Genomic DNA, 7,119 nt, shown 5'->3' on the forward strand with positions numbered 1-7,119 from the left:
GAGGTCCATTCAGGAGAAATGCTGTGCACTAGTAAATGCTTCCATGTGTGATAAGGGTAATTTAGCATAAAACTACACATCTCTTATTTTCTGAAAACTAGCCAGACCTTAGAAAAATGTTATGATATTAATGAGACAGAAACCTCTGAGAATTCAGTGCATAGCATATAGGGAAATCAAAGATTAATTTAAGAGGCATATTCCCAAGCTATAGGGGTTATTCACAATAATCACTACACTCAGGAAGTCACCAAATACTATTTTCTTCTCAAAATAGTACATAGAAAGATTTAGATTTTCATTTTGTTTCATATTCATATTTCGTATTCATTTATTATCCAATAAACAGTTTATGTGACCGTATTTCTATTGTATGAATTGTTTGGGAGGTATTCACCACAACTATCACCCAGAGAATGCTTTACTTCCCATAGTTCAATTTGTGGGACAGGTCAACTGACACTTGAGACTCATTCTGCTTGCCTGGTTGATCCACAAGCTTCAGAATGACCCTCTAAGCACTTCCAAACAAATATCCTGGCATATTTCTCATCAATATTCACCTCAATGCTTTCCATAAGCCATTTTTTATGAACAAAAATGTCGTTACATGAATTAGCAAGAAGCAAGTAGAAGGGAATAACATATCCCAAAATGAATCGTAGGGCTTTATGTAAATAAAGCAACATGGAATATTTTTTAAAAAAAAAGATAAATGTATTTTTATGTTACAGGCACCTGCTTATTCTCATTGTGTCTAGTGACATAATCTGCAGATGACAGAAAAAAAGTCTGTCTCGCATCTCTAGACTTTTGCTTGGGTTCAGCATAGTGACTTTTTTTTCCCTCTGTGATGGGTAAAACAATGTAGTTCCTTCTTCTTCTAGGGACTATGTAGAAAGGATGGACAGCCAAAGCACAGAAGGATGGACCTGTTTGCCTGGTGATACACAGTTACTCACATGCTGGTTACCCCCTCAAAAGCAGCACATGTAAGCAGAACCATATTGCAAAGCCCATGAGGAAAAAAAAACAAAACAAAACAAAACCCAGCAACAATCACTGGGCTTCTCATTAACATGTGTAAACTCTTTAAAAGCACAAGTTCTGAGTAGTTGTCAAGAAACCAAGACTTTAGTTAGAAATAATTAGTTATGGTTCATACCCTCAGCATCTGTTCGCTGACAGCCCACAGAGCCTATCTGGAATTAGCAGGAGCAGCCGACGAGGCTTGGCCCACGGGACAGGTAGTCAGCACTGCAAGAGATTTCAGCTGCCAAGAGCCTGGGGGTGCAATACAGGTGACTCCCGTAAAGGGAGATGTTGCTTTGGTTCCTCCTTATTTTAAAGTTTTTATCTGTCCATGCCACGGGAAAAACTTCATGTGCTCCAGTCATCGCGCAGACATTTCTCAACATGCAGATTTTTAAGATGAGCAAAGTATGCACTAGAACTTGTCGTTCATGTCTATTACTCAATTAATTTTTTCCCATTGTCCTCATATGCAGCTTTTCTTCAGATTTCTACTCCACAAAGAAAGAGCTAGACTGTTACAGAGTGACAGTATTGACTTGGCAAACCTTGTTGAGTCAGCATTACCAAATTTACAATTCATGACTGTTTTCTTAACCTACTCATACCATTTCCCAAAGAGGGACGGAGACAGAAGCTGTCCTTACAAAGCAACACAGCTACTGCGTTCCCAGCGCTACCGAGCTCTTTGGGTCCTTCAGCAAAGCCCAGGGCGACCACGTCACCTGGCACTACTTTTGACGTGAACATGCAGGCACAATTTGTATTTCTCTGTCCATCACAAACAAGCATCCAGCACCATCATTTCTTCATTCTGTACCCCCCTCTCCGCACAGAGAACATACTTCAAAATAAACAGAAGAAACAATGGTCTCTCTGATATGAATGAATTTATGAAGTTCAGTTTAAACTGAGGACATTAGCCTCTAGTAAGCTTTTGTTTGTCATGACAGTTGGTGATCTTCATATCTGCAAGAGGTTTTGTTTAATTTAAAGAGTAGGGTTTGTCTCAAGAGACTGATATGAAAGCCCCTGATTTCATTGCTTCCTGGTATTATGGTGAACTCTAATTCTCTTGACTCCTTCATGAACTATATTCTATATAATGTCTGCTGTCCAGCACAGGAGCTTTTTTAATTAATATTCCTCAGAGAGGTGATCTGATTTTGCTTTTGCAGGCAACGAAATGGGCCCGCTTTAAAAATAACCTCTTATTTGAAATGATGTATCGTAGCACTCTCATGCAGAACAGCAGTTAGTAAAGTATTCCATAGCAACGGCCACATCTTAATAGAAGATCACCTCCTGGACATCTCCCTCTGCATTTCTGCAATTACCAACTATGTCTCCTACCATCTGCAATTATATAAAATCCCTCTGGCAAGTATAGCTATTGCTTACATGGAAAATTAATGTTGGGGAAGCAATGGGATTTAATAACTAAAAATAAGAAATATGAGTTATTACTACGCGACTATCCATCCAGCTTTTCACCAGCTACCAGGAACCATTGAGCACATCATCATGGGATGTAATTTTGAATGCTCTGACTTAATAATATAAATCATAGCTCTTAGATTTAATACTTTCTTTGCACAATAACACAGAACTTTCCCCAGCCACTTGACATTAAAAACGCAGTCATGCAAGAGGCCGTTTTGAATACCAGAAGAGAATGAACTGCTTTGCTTAATGCACAACCTGGAATCAGGTTATGCTCAGAGCAGAAGGCTGACTACATGAGAGGCAGAGAAGGCTGCCTGTTCTCTGTGTGCTTCAGGGTGCTTCAGTTTTATTTTAGAGCACGCTTCTTCCATATTGCTGGGAAACAAGCATTTACGTTTCCTGATGTCATTGTGTCACGCTGCTGTTGGGCTACCGATTTTATAACTCAAAACAGCATTTAGCTTTTATTTGGAAGAAGCAGGTCTTGAAATGCATTATATCGGAAGTTAATATCATCCCTAATCTACAGATTAATTATGATTTTACAGATTTTGGCATTTTTTTTGAGTCACAGCATCCATTAGCTGTATGAATGACTTCACAACCTGGGTTAACAAGTGCAATTATCATAGTGGCTCTGATTTTTCCGGATTTAAAATGGAAAAAGTTTGCCTTCCTTTAAAAAACAAGTGACATTTTATTTAAAACATTTTCAATGCTATCAAGCATTTTTTTGATAGGGGCCATAAGCATTGGTAAAAATTTCCACAGCTGATATTTTTCTAGAAGAAAGCAATTACTAAACTGGCATAGACATTTGAAAATGTTGGCTGGCACAAATTTCATTTTTTGGAAAAACAGGTAGCCTGCCTACAAAAATTTGGGACAAAAGGAGTCAATTATCTGTACTAACTTATCTCTGTCTACCAGCCTGGGAAATGAACCCCAGACATCCACTTCTCGTGCCCTGAAAGTATTAATTTCACCATAACATATTAGCAGCAGTTGGCACTTCTGCTATAGAACAACATGCCTGGCAATAATATAGAGTCGACGGTGCCTTGAGAACGTCGAGGCAGGAACAAAGAATTGTTTTCCGCGTTCAGAAGAGGGGGAATATCCTCACAGTTGTCATGACTTGGATGTCAAAGCAAAGAGTGACTATCTGAAAATGGAATTAATTCTGTTCACCTGTGGTAGATAAAGGCTGGGTGTAAAACAGCAGCTCACTTCGACAGAGCCAGCTGTCAGTTTTTGAAGAGTGCTGGAAGCCAAACTGCAGTTCTCTGTCTGTCTAGATAATGAAGATAAAAAGGGATCATTAAGATCAATGGCTCTGACCCTGCACAAAACAGGTATCAAAACACGCTGTGGTTCCAGCATCAGTTTGCGGTCGATCTCACTTGCAGAAGCTCCTGATCTTGATGGGCTAATTTTGAGCAACGGGGAAGCTGCATATCTTTATGGTGGCTGGAAACCAGAGCAAAGTGGAAGAAAAGTAAAGACCTGTCCCACACACATTCAAGTACTGTAGTGAGGAATTTCTCAACATGGTAACAACCATGGTGGATTACAGCAATCTGCTGGAAGGCCAGTGTCAGCCCTCTGGAAATGGCAGTTAATACTCCACTGGGACAGATACTAGGTCTGTGGGTTGCATTAAGAGCGTGATGAGCACCGACTGGATTTGGTACAAGGTCACTGTGCCCATCTGACAGAGAATGCAAGAATGTCAATAGCATTACGCTCATTACAGGTACATATATGTGATTGTAACCTGACTGTAAGGAATTAACTGGAGCACGGATTAGTGGTATAGTCTGCAAAAAAGAGAGGAGACTAAGCAGCTGAAGGAGGTTCAGATAGCCCCTTCAGAGAAGTAGGTCATGCCTGAGGAATCTGTACTTTCTTCTGACCATGTGAAGGTGGAAGGAAAACAGCAGGGATCTGCTGGCTGGGCACACCACAGCCTGAAGAGGTTTTTCAGCAAACTGAAGTAACCTAGCACATGCATTCTGAATAGCCAATATAATAAACACACAATGACAAATAAACACCAATGACAGATGAGGCGATGCATTCAGAAGTAAGATAGCTATCCCAAAGTGAAAACACTTATCTAAGTTTAAGAGGATTACCATCAGCCACAACCCTTCCTACACTGCTCTGCCCCCTCCCAAGTAGTATTTCCTTCTCCGCCACCGATGCTGCATAAACAAGTTAGGTGTTTATATTCTCAATCACTCAGAACTATCTTCTGCAAATAGTCCCTTGAGGTTGCTAAAATTGATTACAGGGTCAGGGTGTCAAAATGAAGTAAGAATACAAGAATGTAAGAATATGAGCTGTTTATATTAATCATAGACAGCGGAGCTCGGGAAAGGTGCTTTTTATCATTCTATATATAAATAAATACATCACTAAACTGGCAAAGGGAATAAAATCTAAGCCAAGGTTTGGTTTAGTGAGGTAGTTTATGTAGTGTAGTTTCACAGACTTTTGTAGCAACGCTCCCTTCTAGACATTCGTGACACACTGTGTGCTTTCAAAATGGGCGCTCTTTGCAGACCCAGTAGATGTTCAGCATGACAAATCTGTGCTTTGGTGGGAGGTGAGACAGCCAATGTTAACATTAAAACGATCAACAGCAGTCTCCATGCTAGCATCCTATTCCATGGACACATTGTTCAGACCCTCTGCATACTCAGGCAGCTCTCACTCCAGAAATTGTGTTTTGAAGGCTTTCTTCAAAAGCACAAAATCCAGAGACTCCCCTTAAAAAACAGACAAAATGAGTGATGACAGTAGAAGAGCATAGAAAGCAGCCTATACTGGTTTCCCAGATAACTTTCTATCTGCCCTTGTAGGTCAGCTCCCTTCACCTTGTAGCCTTGCATCAACCCCATTAGACAATGTTGTGGGTTCTTTAATTTCCACGTGGGCCTTTGCAGCTCATCGTGTCAACAGAGATGTTTGTGTTTGTTTTTTTTTTTTAAATAAAACTTGTGTGGGCGACAGCAAAACGGAGTGGGAAGAGCCAAGCATTGGAGGACCAGTTCTGTTCAGTGCTCTGCACAGCACACGGGAAGGGTTACTGTGTGGGTAGCACTACCCGCAAGCAAAAAAGGAGCAGAGCTCCGCTGTGGTGTGAACGCGGAGGAGGAGGAGGAGGTGGGAGGGAGATGGTGTGTGTGGATGGGAACACAGGGAAAGTAGAGTGTGTCCTCAGCTGTGTAAGAGGAGCCATGGCAGATGGCCTAGTAAGTACTGTATCCGTATCTTTGGGTTAAGGGCAATCAGGGGCTACAGGGCACTTTACTTAGCGGGGAGCCTTTGTTAGGCAAAACTGCATGTCTGAATGGCATTCAGGTTACAACTAGCACTCGGGGAGCACAGTCAGGCCAAGGTTGCATTTGACCGTGTGCTGCAGGGAAACGTAATGAGAGACGTCTTGGGAGACGCAGAGTTTAGCTGCATTAAAAAACAGACCAAGCCCGGCCATTTACATGGATGAGACCACCACAATTATAATGCCTATGCTTGGCTAGTGGAATTGCACACGACATTGCTTTTGTAGACCACATGCATTGCACGCAGCCCTATGTGTACTACATCTTCTCGCCCCTTATTTCAGGAACACTTTCTGAAGGCATGTTTCTCAGACCAGCCCCATATGTTTTATACAGGCTGTCCCCAGTTCCCTGTTTTTCATTCCTCCTTTAAACCACTTTCTTCCTTTCTGCTTTCTATTTTGTATGACAAAGGTACTGTGAACATGTGCTGATACTGAGCAAAATAAGGAGCGCTGGAGCTCAGGGTGATTGATGAGAAGAGCGGGAGAGAGAGAAACTCCTAGCCTCTACTAGCTGTTGGTAGTTGCAATGATATTATGCCACTGTGCCACTGTCACCTGTCATAGCTCTAGCCACGAAAGAACAGCAAGAGACAGTGGGGAAGAGGCTATGGGCTGGCACCCTGCTTTGGGCACTGAAGACAGGGGATGCTCCGTTCAGGTGGGAGCAGCGGAAGGGTCTGGGAGCACTGGCAAGTCAGGAGTCTTCCATGACATTCAAAACTCCAGCTGCCTCTAGCCCCACTGTTGTAAACGCAGAGGCAATCTGTTATGACTTCTCTGTCCTGCAGGCAAGACCCGCCGTGGCAGCCACCCTCTTCCGCTGGCAGCTGGCGGGGAAAGCAACTGGAAGGAGGGAGAGGGAAGAGGTGCACCCTCCGTTTGTCGGCTGGGCAGGCGGGCAGAGGGCAGCAGCAACCCCGCTCTCCCGACCCAGCAAGGTGCGCTCAAGGACATCCGTGTCTCCCATGCGGAAATTCCTCCAAAAGCTCCATCTGGGGCCTTTCTAACATGGCAGCAAGCCATTTTTGTACAGCCCGAGGAGAGCAGAAAGAGCCTGTACGCCTCGCACCAGCGGTAACCATCCAGTCGCTCGTTCTCTTCCCTCCCCGAACGAGAAACTTCATTTCGGGAGGAATGCGGCGTTAAACCCCCGCTTTGTCCTCCCCGCCCTGCCTCGCCGCTGAAGATTTAGGAGCGAACACTTCTGTACACAATGGCCTGGCTAGGAGCAGGGAGAGGAGGGCCGGGCGCAGCTGTGGAGGACGCGATGCCAAGGCCCAGCCCCA

This window comes from Aptenodytes forsteri, unplaced genomic scaffold (genome assembly GCF_000699145.1).
Source record: "Aptenodytes forsteri isolate BGI_AS27 unplaced genomic scaffold, ASM69914v1 Scaffold54, whole genome shotgun sequence".
In the NCBI taxonomy this organism is placed as follows: domain Eukaryota; kingdom Metazoa; phylum Chordata; class Aves; order Sphenisciformes; family Spheniscidae; genus Aptenodytes; species Aptenodytes forsteri.